We start from the raw sequence: 25,193 nt of genomic DNA, 5'->3' as shown, positions 1-25,193 counted from the left end.
GACACACACTCAACAATGGGACACCGAGGGCAATTTCATGCAAGGTTCACCCAATCCCTTCACTCCAATTAGGGTTCATTTCCTTTTGATGCACCCAGAGGTACATGCAGAGGAGGACATTACAAAAATAAATCTCCACCCAAGACCTCATGAGCCTCACAACAAACTGAAAAGTCAAACTGGAACGTGTTTCAGATTTAAGAAAAAAATCTCAGTTGTATGCCTGCAACCAACAACTTTTTGTCATTGTCTAATAATCCTATATTATTCATTTTTGATAAATAGATAAAATATTAAGAAGAATATGTAAAAATTGTACTTCCCCCCCCGATGTTCAGATACTGATATATTACATTTCTTCTCATAAAAGACAAAGAATATCAGCAAATGTATACTATTAAGATGCTGGTATCCAAACCCACCCCAAAAAAAATTGACATTTGAAATATCTTCTGTAAATGAATTGGCTGGTAGTTTAATATGTTTTTACTAGTAGTATAGGTCATTACAATAAAAAAACATTGGAGATAAGTATTTTCTGCATTGAGAGACCACCACTAATACGAGCAGAATGTTTTTGGTAATGCAGTACTTACATACTGGTGAGTACTTTGCTTGTGTGTGTCGGAGCAGTCACCAGATTGTAAATTTGACTTAACTCTTTATCCAAGCCTATTTTTTTTAATTTCATAACCATGTTGCTGTCTTTGCTCCATAAGGCTTGTTTTGAGAACAGCAAAGGGAGCGTGATGCAAATCCCTCAGATTGGACACAATGCAAGGCTTTTCATCCTCAGCCTAATTTTCTTAAAGCTGAATATTAAGGAACAAGAGGGTAGGCGGTCTGTAAGGGGTCAGGGAGTTGTTTTACTATTGAAGATTGCACACAGATACTGGAGAAATCATGTGGACACAGACTTGGAGGAAGCATGGTGCATGAATGAAGAGAGAGTCCAGACATAATCAACAAAGAGTTACTCAATCCTACCTTGGTTTACTAACAGCAAAAAATGGCGGCCTCTCTAAAAGGCTCTTACATACGCCCACACACTGAAACTTAAACCAAAGAGCTGAGAGCTCTGTGTGATCATGGTGTGGTGAAAGTGCTACATAACAATAAATGTGTGTATAACTTGTGCTGCATAAGCAGAAAGCGGATCTAAAAAACCTTTCACAATAACATCATCAACATTTCAGACAGGATTCAGCCTGGGAGCTCTGCAGGAAGCAGCTCAAACTGGTCCATGTAATCACTGAATGTTGGCTTTGAACTGGGATGAAGACCTTTGCTGTGAGAGATCCTGTCAACCACTCCTTCACTCATTACTGCGATGAAGCAGAAACATCAAATAACAATCTGACAGGGATGGAAACTAAAGTCTTATCCCTAACAAAGTCATCAAATGTACACAGGAAATAAACACCACTGTACAGGTGCATGCAGTAACAGGCATGAACAAGTCATTCAGCACACTAACATGTGTGACCTGTCTTTAAAATTAAAGCAAAGATGTGTTAGCGGATGACGACATGAAGCAGTAAACACACTGCATAAAAAACAACACATGGCTGCTGCCGGAGACTTCAGTAAAGATGTCACACTTTTAGATGATATCATCCTCCAGGCTGAGGGAGTTTAGGGCATGACCAATCAGCATGGAGACACGCATGACCAGACTGAGTGAGAGGGGCAATAACGGGTAACCTAAGCAACAGGAGCTCAGATAGCCCTTAAGTCACTGTGTGACCGTAATGATAGTCGTGCAGAGGACAAAATAATGAATTGAGGAAGTATTTTGAGCGTGTGTGTGGGTGTGTTTTGACGATGCAGGCATCAGAAAAAATTGCAAGTTTACCTCAAATATTGATACAGTATGCATCACATAGAAAACATCCTTATATTATTACTGTTACAAAATTGCATGTCTTGATAAACACAGTCAATATACAATTATTATTCTGCAAAACTGGCCTCATCTCAAATATTTACTCTATGCTACAAGCTGTAATTGTGGGTATTAAGCTCAAACTATATTACTATATTATTGGATCTCTGTGGTATCATTAACTCAATAACTGGTACAGCAAAATCCAGTGAGGGCGCAGCCTGTCCCAGAGTATAATTACTTCCAATCCCCCCGTGAAGTCCACCAGTGTGCACCACTGAGTTGTGGCTATTATAAGTACGGTGCAAAAAGAAACAGCCTCTACCTGCCCAATCTGCTGACCTACAGACAAAACAAGCTATTAGATTATCCAGATTTCAAGGGTCTTTTGTACATATGCTATAAACATGTCAATATGTTTTCTTTCCTGAACAATTTCAAGCCTCTATTTCAAAGGGTTAAAACTGATGTAATAGTGTATTGCACTACAAATAAAACCTGTTTTATTGCATGAAGACTAGCCAAGACAGACTAATTACCTGCAACTGACATTATAACAACCCATTTAATGAGCTGGCAGTCTTTCTCTTCTCATGGCTTTCCTTTTTTCCCCCTTAGTCATAAGGGTCCTCAGTGCATCTGGACTGCCGGCTGTTGGCGTAAAAAACTCAGATGTACTTGTTTAAAATGCAAAGTGTGTTCATTTACCACTAACATTTTGTGAGCAAAAAACTGTATTGATGTGACTATAAATAATACTGTACTAAAACAGTTTATTCTCCAGAGGAAATTAAAATCACTGATCATATGTAGCATATCAAGTATTACCAGTGGCGAACCGTGGCTATCATAACTGGACCTTCTGTAGACACACGCCGCCGCCGCCGCCCCATTTCATTTTATATACATTTTATTTATATAATTAAATCGATTTTTTTGTTTGTTTTATCTGAGTGTTCCAGGGTATTCTCTGAATACCTTGAAGGCCCTGATGGTTCGCCACTGAGTATTACAATGGTCAGATTGCTCATTAATTGCTTAATTTCTACTTTCAAATCTGAAATGAGAAACCAAAACTTGGTAGCAATGAGTCCCAGAGGCAGCAATTGATAACCATCTTGCCTAATGTAATCCATCACTGATCAACAGGGTGTCATCTTAATCTTCATAAACAGGACTGTTTTCATTGTAGACATTATGGCTTGAAATAGCAGGAAAAGCACAGGTGTCCCTGAGAAACAACTGCCTTCCAGATTAGTATTGTGCCTGCTCGCTCTCTGGTCTGGCTTACAGGGACACTTGAACTGAGCCAGTGTCAGCTACATTTCTTTCACCTGTGCTTTTATTGCTCTGATAAGAAAATATCTGCTTTGAGAGAGCTACTGCAGATATGGTACAGCCACGCAGGTGTTTTCACTTTTGCTTGATTGGCCTACTACTCAAGAACTGCGCTTGATTGACATCTCCATCACACTCATGTTAATGTTGGTCATTGGAGAAATGCAAAGTCAATCAGGTGCACATACGGTCTATAAAATGTCAGAACATTTGGAAAGTATGGCAATCAAGTGATGTGTTTAAATTCCATAAAAGATAATCAATATATTTTTGATATAAATCAGAGGAAAGCCAAAATCTCCATATCTGCCATTGTTGCTTTATGAATCATACATGGCGATTATATTACTGTCAATGGACATACATTTTTTTATCTCTTCTCTAAGTTCTCTATTGTTTGGTGCAGATGTTTGCAGAGTACCAGTAAAGATTGCAGACACTCATACACAAATATACGCACACATACCACATTTTTACAGGTACAGTTTCCTAATGCTTCTGAAAACAAAGCCAGAGCATTCCCTTGATATGGAGCAATTAGCAGTTCTAATAAAAAGCCAGCCTCGTTAGCAGAGAGAAGCTCGTTAGTCTCTCCGATAATTACACTGAAGCACGAGGGAGGACAGGCGAAGACCAGGGGCATCTCATTCACTTTCTATCACTCACACACACTCACACACACACACACTCCGACAGAGAAGGTACAAAGGAAACACACTCATGTTAATCAGGCTTTTCAAACCATGCCCTCAACACCAGAGGGTCTTTCATATATCTTTCGATCCTCTATCTAAGTCTCACACCCACGCACACCCTTTTGTCACATTATTAGACACAGCTAAAAGATTACATTATCAGTGCTTTTGGCCACTCTGAGCTGTGAGCCGCTCTGTGGTTTTGGGGATATTGTCGCCCCCGATGGAGGCCCAACACTTTGTCTCATTTAGAAGACTTGTTTGGGTTGAGTAGAATTGAAAGCTTGTTGTCTGGAGAAGTCTCTGAACGGGAATGTGCGGGGGCAGTGATGGAGAGGTGAAAAGTCAAACGGCCCAGAAGACCAGTGAAGGCAGTCACGCACACATCATTGATGGAAATCCTCAGGATAGTGAGATATTTGTATATGTATGTTTGTGAGAACGAGTAGCCATGTCCAAACAAAGCGAGCTACATTTTAAAATGCATATTTTATGACCCTCTACATTTCTATGGACATACGTCCACCACTTTGGCCTATATGAAATTAACAATTATTTAATGGATTGCAATAAAAGTTGGTAGAGATTTTTAACGTCCCTTCCTGACTTTGTTTCTAGCATCAATGTGAGAATACATTTCTTGGTATGCCAAGACATTTGGTAATCCATGGTACCCAGAGGATGAATCTTTAAGATGTCTCACCTTTTTTCAGAAAACAATACTACTTGATTTATTTTCCTCACTGTTGACCACAACATATTACTAGACCGACTGGAAAACTAGGTAGGACTTTCGGCAACAGTTCTAAATTGGTTTGAATCCTACTTAAAGGATAGAAACAACTTTGTTTATATTGGTAAATACACATCTGAGTTGACAAATATGACATGTGGGGTTCTTCAAGGCTCCATCCTGGGGCCTCTTCTCTTTAACATCTACATGCTATCACTGGCTCAGATAATGAAAAATAACTAAATAAGTTACCATAGCTATGCGGATGACACACAAATCTACATAACCATTTCACCAGGAGACTATGCTCCAATTCAAACACTGAGTAAGTGCATTGAACAAATCAATGACTGGATGAGTCAGAACTTTCTCCAATTAAACAAAGACAAAACTGAGGTAATGGTTTTTGGAGCAAAGGCAGAACGTATAAAAGTTAGAGCTGAACTTCAGTCTGCAATGTTCAAAACAACGGATAAAGCCAGAAATCTAGGTGAAGTCATGGACTCTGACCTGAGTTTCAACAGTCACATTAAAACAGTTACTAAATCAGCCTACTATTACCTAAATAATATATCTAGGATTAAAAGACTAATGTCACAGCAGGATTTGGAAAAACTTGTCCATGCTTTTATCTTCAGTAGACTGGACTACTGCAATGGTGTCTTCACAGGTCTCACTAAAAAATCTATTAGAAAGCTGCAGCTGATTCAGAACGCTGCTGCTCGAGTCCTCACTAACATTAAGAAAGTGGATCACATCACTCCTGTTCTGAAATCTTTACACTGGCTTCCTGTGTGTCAAATAATTTATTTAAAAAATACTGCTGCTGGTTTATAAAGGATTGAATGGTTTAGGCCCAAAATACATTTCTGATGTACTACTAAATTATGAACCATCCAGATCTCTCAGGTCTTCAGGGACTGGTCAGCTTTCTGTCCCCAGAGTCAGAACTAAACATGGTAAAGCAGCGTTCAGTTATTATGCTCCAAATATCTGGAACAAACTCCCAGAAACCTGCAGGTCCACTGCAACTCTTACTACTTTTAAATCCAGGCTGAATACTTTTCTTTTTGCCGCTGCTTTTAATTGATATATTCATATCTTAAACTGCACTGTAACTTTTATTAATGTATTTTTTCTTTTAATGTTTATTTTATTATCTTTGCTTTTTAATGACTGTTTTTAAATGACATTTTCTTAATGTCTTTCATTTTCGTAAAGCACTTTGAATTGCCTTGTGTTGAAAGGTGCTATATCAATAAACTTGCCTTGCCTCATTGTGTACATGCTTAGCCCTTATGAACCATACTTTCCTTTGTAATTATGGTACATATAACTGTTTATCAGGAGCAAATTGTTCATACTGTAAGAAATGTGGAGCCCACCGCACACATAAATCCACATATAAGCTTACACAGCGGTCAGGACAGTTTGTAAGAATAAAGCGCCACGCTCACGGAGAGGTCGATCTGACATGAGCAAGTCTAATCTCTACCACAGTCTGTGTCCGACCTGACAGCTCCCGGCTCGGGCAGGCACTGACGCTGACGGGGTACCAACCAGTAGCCAGTGGGTTGTTTCATTGTACTCTGACAGAGAGGGAATTCAGAGTTACCGAGACAAAACCAGTACTGTGAAGAAGCAGAAATGTTACATCATCCTAAACTCCAGAGGGATTCTTTTTCTAATTGTGCTCTGTCTGCTCAGTGCACAGGAGCACAGTGCAATCTGACTTGTGTGACACTGAAACTAGACGACTCTCTTCAGCAGGCTGTCACTCAGATTCTCAATCCTTCTTTTCAATTATATTATCACAAAAGGGTTCAAATTGAACTTTGCCTTAATCTCATGTGGGAACACATTTCCACCAGGGACAAACACAGATGGGCAGATCCAATACCTCCCTGGTTTTTCCAGTCAGACTTCCCACTGGTGTCACTTCACACTGACACAGAGACAGCAGAGAGGGGCAGGATGCAGAAGGGATATGTGTGATGAGCCGTCGAGATTTCACACCATTAATTACCCAGACATCACATCTCCCGTCACATAGGATTCTGCAGGAAAAGGTCAGGCGTCTGCCTTGCATAAAGACCAGCTCACCATGGATGTCACGGCCCCCACTGGCCAGTCCAGTGTGCTCTGAACACGTCACACTTCATAGGCCATGACAGGAGCCTCTAATAGCCCCAAAATGCCTCAGCAGTGCCTTTTAATGCAGCTATAAACATCACGGAGACTCAGAGGCTAAGGCCAAGGCCACCATGGAGCCAGGAAAGAGAGGGGAGAACTGGAGGGAGACAGAGGAAGAGAAGTGGTGGACTTGGAAAGAAAACAAAGGCAAGAAAAAAAACATGGGTGAAGGATTTAAAAATAAAAAAGGGGAAATTATAAATAGATGAGACCTCAGAGGTGGCCTGAAGTGAACATGGCTACAGATTTCCTCCAAAGTCGTTACCGCAAGTAAAAATATCATTTATGCACAAGCCCCCTGTTTAAGATACATTTTAACACTAATGATTTACTTTCTATATTTAAAGAAACACCCTAAATTTGCTGAAATAAACCTGCCTAGCTTAACAGAAGAAACAACTCCCCAGTTGTTGGCAGGTGAAATGTCTGCCTCTGTTAGGATAACCCTCATCTGGCCACAAACCAACTTAATTAAGCAACAATCTGACATAGCATACATCAGCAGGATCAACAAGCTGAGAGAGGACTTCGCTTGTCCCAGCACAGCACTCTACTATAACCCACTTTCATTAAACAGCAGCTCCTCCACAATTGCTCACCCACTCTTCTTTCTTTCCCTCGTTACTCATGTTTGAATGCGAGCAGTGTTTTCCCAGCGGGGCAAACTCCATTGAAAATGTGAGAGGGCAAGTGTTGCAAAGTCTGCACACTTGAACTTATTATTTCCCCGGCTTATTGTGTGAGGAGATTATTATTGTAGGGAGCAGACTGAAGCCACTTTACTTTGAAGTGTGAAGAAACAGGAATAGAAAGAGAGGCAACAGATGGGGACTAATCAGTAGCAGGTGGTAATTGTGAAGTGTTGTTTGTCATTTTGAAATAGAAAGGTTAGGAGTTAAGTGGAAAATCACAAAGTATTTTGATTCAACAATAGAGAATAACAAAAAAAAGGCAACGGATTTAAACGCACACAATTCTGACACATTCTCAACAAAGGTTGTGCATAATAAGCTTCACAGAGGTAGCTCACTGTAAGATTGTTATCCATCATATTCTACAGGTGTCTTCTATCGTATGCCCTAAGTAGCTATGCCTTTTTACAATAACACATTTTTTTGTGGCCGGGCTTGCCACGGAGCCCGGCCGGGCCCAGCCCGAAAAGGCAACGTGGGCAACACCTCCGCTTCTCCGTCCCGCGGGCCCACCACCTACGGGAAACATCGATGGGGTCGGGTGCGCTGCCAGAAGGGTGGCAGTGAAAGCGGAGGGTCTCGACGGACCAGACCCGGGTGGCAGAAGCTGGCTTTGGGGACGTGGAACGTCACCTCTCTGGGGGGGAAGGAGCCGGAGCTTGTGCGGGAGGTGGAGCGGTACCAGTTGGATCTGGTTGGGCTCACCTCTACGCACAGCGTCGGCTCTGGAACCTTACTTCTGGATAGGGGTTGGACTCTATTCTTCTCCGGAGTTGCTCAAGGTGTGAGGCGCCGGGCGGGTGTGGGGATACTCGGTCCCCGGTTAGGTGCTTCGTTGTTGGAGTTTACCCCAGTGGACGAGAGGGTCGCCTCCCTACGCCTGCGGGTTATGGGGGGGAAAACTCTGACTGTTGTGTGTGCTTATGCACCCAACAGCAGTTCAGAGTATTCGGCCTTCTTGGAGACCCTGGAAAGAGTCCTGTATGGGGCTCCTGAAGGGGACTCCTTAGTCTTGCTGGGAGACTTCAACGCACATGTGGGCAATGATGGAGACACTTGGAGGGGCGTGATTGGGAGGAACGGCCCCCCTGATCTGAACCGGAGTGGTGGTTTGTTACTGGACTTCTGTGCTAGTCATGGATTGGCCATAACAAACACCATGTTCGAACATAAGGATGCTCATAAGTGTACGTGGTACCAGAGCACCCTAGGCAGAAGGTCCATGATCGATTTCGTTATCGTATCATCGGACCTGAGGCCGTATGTTTTGGACACTCGGGTAAAGAGAGGGGCGGAGTTGTCAACTGATCACCATCTGGTGGTGAGTTGGGTCGAGTGGCGGGGGAAGCCTCTGGATAGACCTGGTAAGCCCAAACGTGTAGTTCGGGTGAACTGGGAACGTCTGGAGGAGGCCCAAGTTCAGGAGGCCTTCAACTCGCACCTCCGGCGGAGCTTTTCGGGCATTCCTGTGGAGGTTGGGGACATTGAACCAGAGTGGTCGGTGTTCAAAGCCTCTATTGCCGAAGCCGCGGTGGGGAGCTGTGGTCTCAAGGTCCTAGGTGCCTCAAGGGGCGGTAACCCTCGAACCTCCTGGTGGACACCGGTGGTCAGGGAAGCCGTCCGACTGAAGAAGGAGGCCTTCAGGGATTTGTTATCCCGGGGGACTCCCGAGGCAGTTGCAAGGTACCGACAGGCCCGAAGGGCAGCAGCCTCATCCGTGGCCGAGGCAAAGCAGCGGGTGTGGGAGAAGTTCGGAGAAGACATGGAGAAGGACTTTCGGGCGGCACCAAAGTTGTTCTGGAAAACTGTCCGACGCCTCAGGAGGGGGAAGCAGGGAACCATCCAAGCTGTGTACAGTAAGGATGGGACGTTGTTGACCTCAACTGATGGAGTGTTGGGGCGTTGGAAGGAACACTTTGAGGAACTCCTGAACCCGACAACTCCGCCCTCTATGTTAGAGGCAGAGCTGGAGTATGACGGGGGATCAACGCCAATCTCCCGGGGGGAGGTCACTGAGGTCGTCAAACAACTCCACAGTGGCAAAGCCCCGGGGGTGGATGATATCCGCCCGGAAATGCTGAAGGCTCTGGGTGTTGAGGGACTGTCATGGTTGACACGTCTCATCAACGTTGCGTGGAAGTCGGAAACAGTACCGAAGGAGTGGCAGACCGGGGTGGTGGTCCCCCTTTTCAAAAAGGGGGATCAGAGGGTGTGTGCCAATTACAGAGGCATCACACTACTCAGCCTCCCCGGGAAAGTTTACTCCAAGGTACTCGAAAGGAGGGTCAGGCCGATTGTCGAACCTCAGATTGAGGAGGAACAATGCGGATTCCGTCCTGGTCGTGGAACGACGGATCAGCTTTTTACTCTCGCAAGGATCCTGGAGGGGGCCTGGGAGTACGCTTATCCGGTCTACATGTGTTTTGTAGACTTGGAGAAGGCGTATGACCGGGTTCCCAGGGAGTTACTGTGGGAGGTGCTGCGGGAGTATGGGGTGAGGGGGTCTCTACTCAGGGCCATCCAATCTCTGTACTCCCAAAGCGAGAGCTGTGTCCGGGTCCTCGGCAGTAAGTCGGACCCATTTCCGGTGAGGGTTGGCCTCCGCCAGGGCTGCGCTTTGTCACCAATCCTGTTTGTAATATACATGGATCGGATTTCGAGGCGTAGTCGTGGGGGGGGGGGGTCTGCAGTTCGGTGGACTAAGGATTGCACCACTGCTTTTTGCAGATGATGTGGTTCTGATGGCTTCATCGGTCTGCGACCTTCAGCACTCACTGGATCGGTTCGCAACCGAGTGTGAAGCGGCTGGGATGAGGATCAGCACATCCAAATCTGAGGCCATGGTTCTCAGCAGGAAACCGATGGACTGTCCACTCCAAGTAGGGAATGAGTCCTTACCCCAAGTGAAGGAGTTCAAGTATCTCGGGGTCTTGTTCTCGAGTGAGGGATCAATGGAGCGTGAGATGGGCCGGAGAATCGGAGCAGCGGGAGCGGTATTGCAGTCGCTTTACCGCACCGTTGTGACGAAAAGGGAGCTGAGCCGGAAGGCAAAGCTCTCTGTCTACCGGGCCATTTTCGTTCCTACCCTCACCTATGGTCATGAAGGATGGGTCATGACCGAAAGAACGAGATCGCGGATACAAGCGGCCGAGATGGGTTTCCTCCGCCGGGTGGCTGGTGTCTCCCTTAGAGATAAGGTGAGAAGTTCGTTCATCAGGGAGGGACTCGGAGTTGAGCCGCTCCTCCTTCGCGTCGAAAGAAGCCAGTTGAGGTGGTTTGGGCACCTAGTTAGGATGCCACCTGGGCGCCTCCCTAGGGAGGTGTTCCAGGCACGTCCAGCTGGGAAGAGACCAAGGGGTAGACCTAGGACCAGGTGGAGGGATTATATCTCTTCGCTGGCCTGGGAGCGCCTTGGGATCCCCCAGTCAGAGCTGGTTGATGTCGCCAGGGAAAAGAAAGTTTGGGGCTCTCTGCTGGAACTGCTACCCCCGCGACCCGACCACGGATAAGCGGGAGAAGATGGATGGATGGATGGACATTTTTTTGAAGGACATATTTATGCCAAAAATAAAGACCATTTTATATGTTGCTGATACATACTGGCATGGGTGTAATTTCCACTGGGGACAGGGGGGACATGTCCCCCCCACAAGCGCATCTTGTGAGAGAGAGATAGAAAGAGAGAGAGACAGAGAGAGAGAGACCAGCGACGTGCAGTCAGGGGAGGCAGAGCCTCACCTGTCATACTCCAATGTAACGGAAAAACAACTAAAGAAAAACTAAATAGTAATAATAATAAAATGTCTCCACTGATCTGTGTTGTAAATGTGATTTATGTATGATTCCAATCGCTTTTTATAGTCAAAATCAGCAAATTTGACGAGCTCCGCTACAACTACGGGTAGCGATGAGAAGTGAGGCAGGGACGAGCTCTGCCTCACGTAAGCCCCCAGTAACTTGCTGGAGCGCGGGCACTAATTTAACGCGGGCACTTATTTTGTGAGCGCGCTCAAGCCAGTTACTGTGGGGTAAGGTGAGGCACAGATGAGATCTGCCTCAACTCAGAATGCGTCACCCCACAGAAACTGGCTGGAAAGCGGGCCCTAAGCGCATGCCTATACCATCTCACTTTATGTCACCAATGTAATGTTTGTATATCCCTTTATTACATTTATCCTCGCCATCCATAGTCTCTCAATAACTTATTTCACATATAGATATTTAAGCTCGCTGGTCTCATCATACAACGGCAATGAAAAAATCACCAGCACTGAAGGGGGCGCAAGTGAGCCCCCAGGTTCTTGTTGCTACTGTTATTCTACGCAGAGACGGTAGACGCAAACAACAAACTAGACTTTTTTTTTTCAAACTAGACTAGAGGAAGATAAGGAGGACTTTTACAAAAAAGTAATAGAGATTGTTGTCCAGAAGGATAGCATGGACTTCATCTTCAAGTCAAGGTAAGACCACAATTGTAATGAATATGGGATCTTACTAAGAAAGAACAATCCAATATTTAGATTTTGGGTATCCTTTTGTTGAACGGTCTGTTTAAAATGAATCGAAGCATCAGACTAAAAAAGCTTTTGAAAATAACCGAATATTTCGATTAAAGGTGGGGTAGGTAATTTTGGAGAAACAAGCTCGAGTGCGCTAGAATTTGAAAATACACAGCCGGAAGAAATCTGCTACTTCCTTGCAGAGCCCCTCCTCCAACACAAACAAACGCACACATGACCAATGAGGGCACGAGATAATTTTATAAAAATAAATAAATAAAATGATTGGTCGTGCTTTTTACAGTACTACGGGTTCCACAGATGACATTTTTTTATGGATCTTTTGTCAAAGCACTTAAGATATTCATTGCTATCGGGATGTTAAGAGCATTCCATGGAGCCATGAACCTCACCACACGTCACTGAGAGAGACATTACCTCGTTCACAGTGCTTGAAAAGCACCGGGTTTTCCTGTTCACACCGCAGCGGAGCAGCCTCTTAGCTCCGGAATCCGGTTCATTTCGAGCTTCGAGCACCAAAAAATTGTCCGGCCAGAGCAAAAGCACCGCATACATCACGCTTACGTCGAGGCGAGAGAGAGAGAGAGAGAGAGAGAGAGAGAGAGAGAGAGATTTTTTTATTTTTTATTTTTCAAACCACTTTTATTCACAAATCAAATAACCAAACAGACACATTGACACACATTGTCAGTTCAGACAACGACTGAAAATAAGATCCTCATTCTCCACAGAACACAAAGCATTTTTAAAGCACCACATGGCCTCAAATTCTCTCACATTTTTTGTTAAGCAAAAGTAACCGTAGTCCGCTTTCAGTCTTGCTTTAACCATACGCTTGAAAATCGAAACTGCATCGTTATCCAATGATTCCGCAACTTTATTCCTCCTGCTGAGGTAGATAGCCATTTTAGCCTGCCCCAACAAAAAATTAAAAAGCTGACTTTTGCACTTTTGCTTCTGGCTGTACCTACAACCCAAAATGAACATTGTCTTAGAAAAAAACACATTAAACAAAATCAACATCTGAGTGAGTAACTGAAAAAGACAAAGGAGTCGACCACATTCCGTAAAGCAATGAACAATGGGGGAGAGAGAGAGAGAGATGAGAGAGAGAGAGAGAGAGAGAGAGAGAGAGAGAGAGAGAGAGAGAGAGAGAGAGAGAGAGAGAGAGAGAGAGAGAGAGAGAGAGAGAGAGAGAGAGAGAGAGAGAGAGAGAATTGTTAGCATTTGGTGCTAGCTCGGAGCTAACGGAGATTAGAAGTTGTTTCAACAATAAGGAGAGGGAGAGCTCTTTCCTGTCGAGAGATAACGTCAGCTCAGGGAGGTAAAGGACTCTAAAATTTATCTCAGTGGGTCTCAAACGGTTTGGTCGTCTTTGTAAACAAATATTTCCATCTATGTAATATTAGTTGTATATAAAATAAGTTAAGAAATCCTTCCAATGTGTACTATAGGTCAGTACAAAAATAAAAAACAGTTTGAAAGGGGAGTGGTTAGTCAAATATGCATAAATAAAAAGAAAGAATGCAGACTAGGTAAAATAAAGATAGGAGAGTGTCATGGTTTTGGATTTATGTTTTCCACCTTTGTTTTGAAATGTTTTCCTCTTTGTATAATGTCTGATCCCTCTCCCTGTGTTTTTCCTCCCTGTCGTTAGTTTCTCTGGTGTGTCTAATTGTCTGAGTGTGTTTCTCCTCCCCTGCCCAGCTGTGTCTTGTCCTGTGATTACCCTTCTTTGTATTTAGTCTTGTCTTCCCCTGTGCTCCATGTCTGTTCGTCGTCATTTCATGTCACTGTCACCCATGCTTGTCTGTGTCTCCTGCCTGTTCCCGTGTGTAAGTTTGTTCCTGTCTGTCCTGCTCCCTGGTTTTGTTTCTGTTAATTAGTTTCTTGTTTTTTCATGCCTTTGGCTTTTTATAATAATGCTCGCTTTTTAATAACAATAATAATAATAATAATTTTGACCAGATTTGAGAACCATGTAAAGAGATTGGGAGAAATAAACTCATTGGGAAGAATCCAAATCCAGCAAATGCCTGCAGTGAAGCTAAAGTTCATTTTAATTTTGACCTGCAAAGTCCCAATATCCTACCAAAGATTTTGAAATGTCAGGCATTACTTGGAGAGTAACTGAGTTACTGAGATTAGTCTTATCAGACGATACACTGAGAAGTGACTTGCAGGCCCTGATGGCCACAGTATCTCCTCTCTCTCCTTTCTGTTCCTCATCAGCCTTCTTTCATCTCCTTTTCTCCACTGCTCTCCTGTCCTCTGTGATGGGAAATTGCTTTCTCTTGCATGCAGGACTCTAATATACTTTCATTCTGTACTCCTCGTTATTTTCCTCCATCCTTTTCACCACAATACAGATAACTGAGTACACGCAGCCCATATTCAGGGACCAAAATGAATCTTCAGATCCTGCATGTGTTGCACTGCTATGCTTTAACACACACACATGCAACACTTTCTTTCAACTTTAGTCCTGGTACACTGCTGTATAGCAATGAAAGGCACATCCTACAGACGTTGCTGTGCTGGCAAAATGTATAGCAAGATTTAAACATTGCACATATGATACACACATACTAAAATGTTTAGGTTAGTCACCCAAATAGTTCATTCAGTCAAAATAACTAATGTGGATTTCAGACAGTCCTGAAATGGTTTTCCATCACAGAGGCGTGTTTCATGGTGGCTGCATGGATGACGGACATGTCTGTCTAATCAACAGAGCATTGGGTCACCTGTCTTGCTTGACGGATTTGAAGCCCTCATTTATAATCTCACACACACATGCAGCCCCAAAAACGTCTGAGGCCATCACAAATTAGCATGGAAAGTTACCGTTTCCTTGCCAACTGGCCTGTAACCAGGCAACGTTGGTCTGTGTGAAGATGTCTTCAGTGGGTACATGTGCATTTACACACACATATGAGGCTTGATGTGTGGATGGGTGTCAGACATATGGTATTACATTAAATCACTGGACATCTGATCCCCTTATAGTGCAGGACCTGAAGCACATAGATACAGTACAGCACATGAGCAGGCAGACTGACGAGGAAACACACAGAAACAGCTTCACCCTGATCCAACAGGTTACATCCAAACCACACAAGCTGTTTCATCTTTTCCAACCACTTCTGTCTGTCTTCAAATACATTCCCCATGTTACTTTGATCATTAAGCATTCACAATGTTCCTGAGACTGAAGAAGGATAATCTTAACTGAACACGGTGCTTTTATCAAGTTTAAACCTTTAAGATACGATAACATTTAGAGAATATACATGAAAACCTCAGATCGGCTGGACATCAGAAAAATAGATGCATGACAGGTGCATCTATTAAAGCCTCTAAAAGCTGTTACACACCAAGCCGATTTTCGGCGTCGATAGATGTCGGACCGTCGATGAGCGTCGTGTCGCCCTACTCAGATTGATGTGTACTGCACCGTCGTGTCTTTTTGGCCGTGCCGACACCTTCCCCCGCTGATTCGACATGTTGAATCGGAGAAAGAAATCACTCTGATTGGCTGTTCAGCTTAGCGAAGTGCATGAGAAGAGAAACGGAAGTGAGGACCCAAACAAACTATTAAGAAGGCAAATCTAAGATTTCATTTAACTCCAGCTCTCGACTCAGGTTCGGGAAAGCCCCATGAGCTTCTCGCTGTAGAGTGAAAATGGAACGCACACGCTATTTGTTGTTTGTTTATATCACACAGTCTGTTCTTCTTCTCTCGGTGTATCACGCAGTCTGTCTTCCGGTTCGGACTTCAAGGAACCTCATGTCATATTAGTTTTGCTGAGGATGTGAAATACGCAACTTTTCTTTTCCCTGCAACCAACACAACAATTGCTGTGAATAATGCTGCCACACTCTCCATCTTACTTGAATAATTAAGGCTGAATGCAAAATAACGTGCCTTAAGCAATCTCTTCTAGAAAAGGAAAACTCTCTTCAATGCAGCCATGAAGACCTGAGGAGTGAAGCCACCTTGGAGTAGCTTAATTCAAATGAAAATTGTTCTAAGTAGCGGCATATAAATACACTTTATCAACCAGTATATTGCACCTCTGTCCAATCGACACCTCTGCTAATTCCCACTATATCGCAGCAGCATGCTCCACAGACAGCACTAAGATGTATTACACAGCACACTCACCATTCTCTGTTTCTACCCTGAGCATTCATTAAAACACACACACACACACACACACACACACACACACACACACACACACACACACACACACACACACACACACACACACACACACACACACACACACACACACACACACACACACACACACACACACACACACACACACACACACACACACACACACACACACACACACACACACACACACAGTTCATTGCACTGTTATTGCCCAGAGCCTACTTCCCCTCTACAAACTTGGTCCCTATAAAGTGTAAAACTGTAATCCCCTCCAGGTTCAATTGCTATCCCGAAAAGAGAGACAAAATGAGATCATATTATTATCAAGGCTTTTATTTGGCAGATGCCACAATATCAAACATAGGAAGGTAGTTCATCATACCTTGGATGTTATTAAAGTCCTGCAGTGCTGGTTGTTCACTGAAGCTTATTCCGTTGACGCCAAAGACCAATGTTGAATTGACTTAGGCTAAAACTGTATTAAGCCTCACTGTGAATAGGTCAACACGTGTTATTCTACCAGATCTGACATTGCTCAGCTTTGGTACAAAAATGTCACCAAAGCAGATTACTTTCACTACAGGAGAATTGCAACATCTGACTCCTTCTAGGATAAAATAAAGGAAAACAATCCTATTAAATTAAACTTCTGCCATGCGGAATAACATTTTGATGGTGTCTCTTTGCCACTGTACGTTTGTGAAAGGTTTAATACAAACATATTAAGTTCTCTCCTTTTACACAACAACTGGCATTTTAGACCGAATTTTAAAAGCTGAATTTCTGAGCCAGACATCTTAGAGTGGATGAAGGTACGAAACTGAGAGAAACATATGTGTGATCTTCATTCGTTTGGACAGGTTTTTATGATGAGATGGCGCATAACAGACAGGTTGATAGTTTAAAATAGGGGTGAGAGACAGCCTAAATGAGAGAGAAAGACGCCCCCAGGGTGTCTCCACAAGGAGAGGGGATTGCAGCAGACAGCCGAATGGCCCTCAGCAGACTCTCTAGCATTCAAATAAACACTTTACCCCCTGTTGCTGCTTATGAAAGCATTCCCACTGGAGAGAAGAATGTAAAAAGACACAAACAAACACACACAAGCAGGACTCAACACCAGACATATCTGTGGCTATTAATGTCACTCTCTGAGACCCTTCCGCCAAAACAACAGAAGTAAAATCCTCTTTTAAATATTTTTACAACAAACACATACACAGTGTGATTGAGTATCCATATCACTCAATAGGGCACGGACAGGTCACCACAGAGACAAAGATGGAGATTGGCGACCTTTTCCCCCAAAACCTCCCATTTACACCGGGGTGAGAACCCTTATTATCAGCAGGCCCAACCCTCTACTAAACATCCCTCCACTGCTGCAAGCATTCAGCAGCTCTTCACAGAATAAGAAGGGGAACAAAAAGAAGGGAGAAACATTTATTTAACGAGCCGTCTCCAGGCTGTCTTTCTCTCCCATTCAGTCCGCATCTTCTGCTCTAAGCCTGTCCTGAGGTCAACCCCCCCATAACACCATCAACACCCTGCACTACCGATGGCAGCAGCTCCATTCAATGTAGAGATTTATGATCTCTAATAGTTGCCAAATGGACCTGAGACTGGGGCTGCCTCGAGGGGAGGCCCGCGACTTATTTTATTTAAATCTCAAGAAGAAAAGGCATGAAAAGAGGGGGAATTTAGCAATGCTGGGGGGGGGGGGGGGGATTAAAGACTGTCGGAAAAAATTTCAAGGTTGCCATCTGGGTCGGGTGGGACCCTTCAAACTGTCTGTCAATCTTGAACCAGAACCCCTGCCCTGCCAGATGGATAAGGCTGAGGGTAGAATAAATATATGTTATACCAGTATGAGGGACAAATGCCCTCCGTCACCCATGACATTTAACTTCCTGGACTATTTTAGGGGCAATTGTACAAACAGGAGCTTTTAATAATCTACCACAATCAGGCGGCCAGCTAGTCAGCTGTCTGCTGATCCTTGGTGGTGGTGGAAAGCTCCACTAGGGCACCCTCAACTTCATAATCCTATTCCCATAATCCCCAGAGGTCAGGGAGCGAGAAACAGTCCCAACTTTCCTCTTTCCCTTTAAATTGAGAAAATTGTTATTTCAAACTTTAAGAAAAAGTAGTTGAGGGACCTACTGTAAAGAGGTCAGGCGGATATAATGTCTTCATTCAGCAGCCAAGGGATTCACATCTTCATGGAATGATGAAGACAATTTTAACTTTTTACAGGGAGAAGATTTCCTTTTTGTTCTTAAATGAAGATGTTACATGACCACATTTCTATGAAAGAAAGGAATAGTTCAGCATTTAGAGAAATTAGATAATTAGTTTGTTTTCCTCAGTACACACATACTGATATGTCTTAGCTAGGCATTAAGATGCAAAACAGGTGAAAAACTGCCATCCTGCTTTGTCAAAATGTAACAAATCAATCTAGCAACACCTGTCAAGCTCACTAGCTAACACATGATCTATTTGACTGCTTGTCAATAAGCCTGTGACTGTCTTGTTCATATGAAGGAGTTTATATGAACTTGGTCCTTCAGAAAGTTTCAAAGGAAGGTAAGCTTAAGAGGCATAGGAAATGAAATTGCCTGCCACTTCTTCCACCCATCCCTTTGTGATTAATTAAAAGTGTATTTCGATTACAGTGTCTAACAGCCAATATCTTTATGACTTGCAGTTCTTGTTGAGGTATAAGACAGGATCAAAAATAAAACCATGTTGCATATCCCATTTAAAAAAAATGAAATTATTTGGGAAAGGCTGTGAAAGTGACCAATAAAAAGCGATCCTCATTCCACCTGTAATGTAACTTGAAGTTAACATAACCTTGGCAGCTGGTTCCCTGAAGGAGATAACTCTAATCATAATGACACCCTGACAGGTACCCCGATGAGCTGTTGTACCTGCAACTGTGGTAAACCCAGGGACAAAGATAAGAATTCCCCCCATTTGACCATGAAACGTTGAGAAGATTTCTATACACAGCGACACTGTCAGGGAGATAATGTTGTCACTGGACAGGACAGCCTGGCTCTCCTTGGCCCTTTTTTCACATTCAGCACACATGCAGTAATCTGATTCCAAGCAAACAGCTGTAAATATAAGTGTGACTACATCCAAAATGCATCAGGGACACTCTGGCATTGCCAAATTTGAAGGTGACATGTCCACATGAGTGCAAAAAAGCACAAATCCCCAGAGGGTTAGTAAAGTATTTGAGATTGATCCACACACTGAAAACCTTTTAAAATGTACGGTTATAAAAGGAGGATAGCTCCCTTGTCTACACAGCTGCTTTTTGTATTCAATACAATACAGCAAAAGTACACCAAGAAGGAATTCCACAGCTAGACAGAAGGACGCTTGAGAAGCCTCTAAATTGGTGCAATAAATACAGTTTTTATGACCCCATAGCACAGAATGATAAAAACCGATCTCCGAGGGCTGTAGGGAGTTATGTGCTCAAAGTGCAGCAAAATGAATGCCGGCCAGAACAACCAGTAGCTATAATTTTTTCAGAGCAAGTTTTGAGAAAAATGAACAGAGCTGAATATATATATGACCTAGTTATTTCCCGGACAAATTACAGACTGATTGCAGTTGCAAAAAAAAGGTCTCCAACCATTAATATTTTAAACATTGCAGGACTTAGCTAGTGTATTAAAGGAAGTCTCATAAAAACATAATACATTTCAATGTTGCCCGAAACTGACCTTATCTGTGTGATCTAATTGTACCTTCATCAACACTATGAAAAATAGGATCAGATGTCAATATTTGCAGAAATCTAACTTAAATTATTATAATTGTTTTTTCAAGGGCAAACATTTTCCTCTTGAAAGGTACGATTTCTGGCCTTCAGTATTCATTTTCGAGACCAAAATGAATGTATCAACTCTTCCCTAGAATAATCTCTGCACAAAAGACATGTCAGGATTTTGAAAACATTATTAATTGGTTAATATTACTAAGAGACAATTTATTTGTTTTATTGCGGTCCACATTGCTGAACAATCTTTTAATTATTATTATGAAGGGAAAACAGAATCATACCATAGTTCATACTTCATGGTAAATGTGAGTTCATTTATTACCAGTGGGACCAAATCCATCTGTGACCTATTTGTTGTCCTTTTTCTCAAACCTATTTCGGCATCAGCCATCAACGATTCATATAAAGACATCTGGCCAAGTTCTTATACACTGAATAATTCGATGTTGCAAAGGAAGGGAGTGCTTGATGTACTGTACCTCTTCATGAAAACACACCTGCAGCAAAAACACAGCCACAAAGTCAGACATCCCACCAGGGAGTGAAGGGCATAAATGGCTGTATTTTCTATTGGTGTGTTTTTTGTGTGTGATGTGGTTTTATCCTTGTCACAGTTGGCACTCAACTCAGCACTTTGGCCCCGGTGGCAGGCTTTGGCAGCGATGCCCTGTAAGATGACACGGAGGGGAGAGGACGGGACCGGACGGGACCGGAGATCTGGGTGAAAGCCAAGCACTGCCGCTCACCTTGGGCATCTGCTGAGCCTGCCAGGCTGGGACGGGCCAAGTTGCCATGACAACAGCAAAACAGCCGGGGGGTAACAACTAAATAACTATTTTTTTTTTTTTACAAGCTAAAACCTGGCTTTAATGTCCTAGAAAAAAAATTGTGATAAAAAATATTCAGCATGGCATGTTGAAAGTGACACTGATGATGTTTTCTAAGAGTAATCTGATGTTAACCTAATTAAATCAATGTGTCAAGGAAATGCCCAGTGTAACCATAGCGAAGTAAATACTACAGGATGTTTCAATTCAGAGTTTTTGAAGAGTAAAACAAATTAGGTTGTGCATCACTGCAGCATGGAGTTCTCTGGGTAAACAAACAAATAAATAAATGCATTTCAGATGGGTGGCTGGATGGAAGCACAATATAATGGCCTGAAAAATTAGTTACCAGAAAAATTATGCAGCTTTAACCTTGAATGAGCTATAGTTTTCAGCAGATTATTCACACTAACTTCACTGTTTGGTGAATGCTAACAGTGTCAGTCATATTACCTTTCTTCTTTCACTCTGACCTTGAAACTGGGGCAACCAAAGAGTCTGGGCCACTGCTTGATTTATTTGAGCAATCTTACAGTGATCGTCAGACACAGAAAATGTAACACAGAGCTGCATGGAGAAAATGACTGCTGTGGGAGGAGTGGTTACTGTGATTATTGTGGTCATCCCAGGCCCAGAGCTAACTGGGACCGCGCCTGCTTTACGACAAGGGCCAGGTGTTTAGTAAAAAGACACTGCTTTACTGGTTGCACGGAAAGCTTAAAGCTTCTGGAAAGTTGACATGCAAACACAAACCAGAGATGCTTCCACTGAGGAGGAATGAGACAATAAGAACTGAGCTGTATCTGATGGGCTGTGATCCGCAAACTAGAGTACCTGCAGTTCTACAGTTTTAGCTTGGATGCATATGTCGACAGAAATATGCCATTAACCTTAATATGAGTCCAGAATTATACTGCCTACATTGCAGGTTGCCATAACTTCAGGGCAAACTCTACGTAGAGGGGATAGGAATACAAGGAGGAATACATAGTTCCTTGAACATAGCTTGAACACACGTAAAGCTGAGCACATTGCAAGAATAAGTGATCAGAAAGCCAGCAAACTATTTGAAGTAGAAATCCAGAAAGTGTAGCCGGCATCCATGCACACGCCTACACATCTGCGCTTGTAGTTGTCAGCTTTAGTTTGTGGTGGTCGTCAACGTTGCCATCTGTCTCGTTTTCCAAGGGGAGAATGAAAGAGACGGCTGAGTCGTACGCTCTATGTGGAACATTCCCTAATGGGCAGCGCTTGACTGAAGAGACAGAAATCAGTTAACATGAATACGCACACACACGCACAAACACGCAACCCACAGACAGGTGTACACAGCACACACAGGGTTATTGTACCCTTGTCAGCAGTGCACCTGTATGCAGACCTGGTCAGCCTATGGCATAGAAATAAGCCCCAAATGATATATCTATGTGCATGTGTGTGTGCGAGTCTACTAACATTCCAGTGGGGACTTTTAGCTCTGTGACAAAAACAGACATTTTCCATTTCACGTTTCACAGGTCCCTCAAACTTCTGAGGTGCCACACACTCATGCACACATACAACTACACACACGACTCGGTGTAATGGTTGACGGCCAGCACTTCACTGTGTCAGCGCTCTGTAACCATAACCTGTGGGAAGGTATACCGTTTCAGCCATAAGGAATGAAGGAACCTGCACTGTGTCTTTGATCCTAGGAGGATTGGAGTGACGGACTGAAACAGGGAGCGGATCAACAGTACCGGTTGATCGGTGAATTAAAGGTCGGAAAGTTATTATCAAAATTAAAATAATAATAAAATTCGCTTTTTTTTATAATTTGAACAAGGTAGTTTTGGGGCAACAACCTAATGATACACACGAGTAAACCCACCTTTAATTTGGACGTTTGGATCTTTACACACTTTTACTTCTATCTGAGTTTGATTTTTTTTAGCTTACCTTTGGCTGAATAAACATAAAACGTATTTTTCTCCACTGTGGCCTTCTGTCCACACTTAGTGTTATTTGTGTTATTTAAAAAATGTCTGGTTGTTAAATACAAGCTTTTGTCAAACACTCCTGTATGTTTGCTCAGGGATTCTGGGCTGTGAAACAGAAATACTTCCAACACTCTCAATGAGCCCTTATTCAAAATGTAGCTTCTCTTACTTTTGAAAATGTGTTTATTTTGAATTGAATTATTGTGACTATTGATTGAGCATGATTTATTGTTTGCTTGATCAACAGGGAGTAATTAGATTAACATATAATATGTTTTCAGCTGTCTGGTAATAATAATAAAGAAGACATGAAAACATTGGTTTTGGTGCAAATAGTTTTCTAATCAAAAACTGTGCGCCCCTTCAACGGGTATCATTGAACAACAACCAGAAATTACACACTGCACTCACAAATAGGGTTGGGTATCGTTTGAATTTCCACGATTCCGATTCCGATTCTACTTTTCGATTCCGGTTCTTAACGGTTCTCGATTCCGATTCTTTGAGGGGCAGGGTAAAAAAATGATGCATGCTTCTTCCACCAAAAAAATTACATTTATTCGAGAAACTTTTACACAGGTTAGTTTAAAGTAATATTCACATTAATCAGTTTATATTCACTGCTCTGTAACTTTAACCTGAGAACCCCTGAAGCTACAACAGTTCAACTTTTAAAAACAGTTCTTGTTGAGAAAAACAAGCATATCTGCCTTCTCAGGCATACAGGGAAGAAAGGTTTGAACATTTTGAAGTAAAATGCTTCAATCTGGTGCACACGCAGAATTACTAGAGACTAGATCTAGGGGGTACAACTCCAAACACCCATATGAAAAAGATCGGTTTACATTTGAATAATTAAATAACAAATAGCCTACATGTAATGCATTTTATTTTTGTTGTTCATTCATATCTTATTTTACTATTTTATTTATGCATATTTTTTTATCTCTCCAGTTTAAAACGATATGTCTGGTTTACTGTCCTATAGTATACATTGGAATGATTTCAAACCTGTTTTATCCCAATAATTATAAAAGAGTGCCTTGGAAATATGTGTTTACATAAATTGTGATCAAAACGTTTGAGACCCACTGAGATAACTTAGACTAAAGTGAACTATCTAAACACTCAGAGTCCTTTACCTCACTGAGCTGAAGTTATCAGCCTCTCAGTCAGACTGGAGAGGACTCTCCCTCCACATCATTGTAGAAACATCTTCTTCTTCCGTAAGAGCAGCTAGCACCAGATGCTAATAACAACAGCGCCGGTTCCAGTGCACCCTCGTGAGCTGCGGTTGCCAGATAAGCCAACATCCCCCATTTTCATCACTTGCAGCGCCCATCGTACAGGGCAAATGAAAAGTGTAACCGGGATGAAAAGGGTGTTACATTTACTTAATTATGAATGTTGTTACATCAAGGCCGAAAATTAGGATGAGCACCAACGGTCAAAACATTTGTTTTCCCTCCCAGAGCTGTCAGCGCAGCGCCTCCACAGACCTGGCGCCCTAGGCGAACATTTATAATGCCAGTGCGACAGGCCGGCCCTGGTCTCAGGTTACACTGTAGGAAATGTAGGTACAACGCTACATTTCCCGCCCCGCTGCAGTCATGCAGTAGGCTACGGAGAGCGGCGAGAAACATTTCCTCAGGAATCGAAAAGCGGAACCGAAATTCACATTTCTAAATGATACCGTTGGAATCGAAATGTTGGAACCGGTTCCGAACCGGAACCGGTTCCGAACCGGAACCGGTTCTCGGTACCCAACCCTACTCACAAAGACACTTGTAATATGTAACCTCAGAGAAAAACTGTCGAAGCTCCTCGATAAACCCAGAAAGTGATGTTTTTCCACTAAGTTACCTTGAGTTGTTGTGCCATTTATATACAACGGATGACCTAGCGTGTGTGTTTAACCTTAAACAGAGCTAATGAAAGTAGATGAGATGAAAGCATCAAAAAGCAAACTGAGACTGAACCCTCTTCACATCTACAGTGTCATCCACTTAACGCTGACATGGACTTCAGAAAATAAGGTGAGAGACAGAGAGATAGAAATGAGATAAAAGGGAAGATAGAAAGCAGAAAAATCACAGCTGATATGTCTAGGAGCCACGTAACCATTTACACAGACACTGGTTCTTAAAAAGAAGAAGGCACACCGAGCCTCTAACCAGCCTGTCCTCCTACAAAAAACGACCATATAGGTCGATTGTTGAGCAGCTAAATACGACCCAGAGTCACGTTTTAAAGTGTAGCACCTCTAGTGGTCGTGTAAGAAACAACATGCTCCTGTCGATTGCAAATGCTCCGGAGGGTCGTTTATTCACAAAT

At 42.9% G+C, this 25,193-nt stretch overlaps 1 protein-coding gene across 3 annotated transcripts in view; it reads right to left on the bottom strand.

Annotated features, from left to right (window-relative positions):
* The window catches only part of rhbdl3 (rhomboid, veinlet-like 3 (Drosophila)), a 70,882-nt gene that overhangs the window by 34,415 nt on the left and 11,274 nt on the right, over positions 1–25,193 (bottom strand). The window lies entirely within an intron of this gene.

This window comes from Pseudochaenichthys georgianus, chromosome 1 (assembly GCF_902827115.2).
Source record: "Pseudochaenichthys georgianus chromosome 1, fPseGeo1.2, whole genome shotgun sequence".
In the NCBI taxonomy this organism is placed as follows: domain Eukaryota; kingdom Metazoa; phylum Chordata; class Actinopteri; order Perciformes; family Channichthyidae; genus Pseudochaenichthys; species Pseudochaenichthys georgianus.
This window is presented reverse-complemented; position numbering and strand designations above follow the sequence as displayed.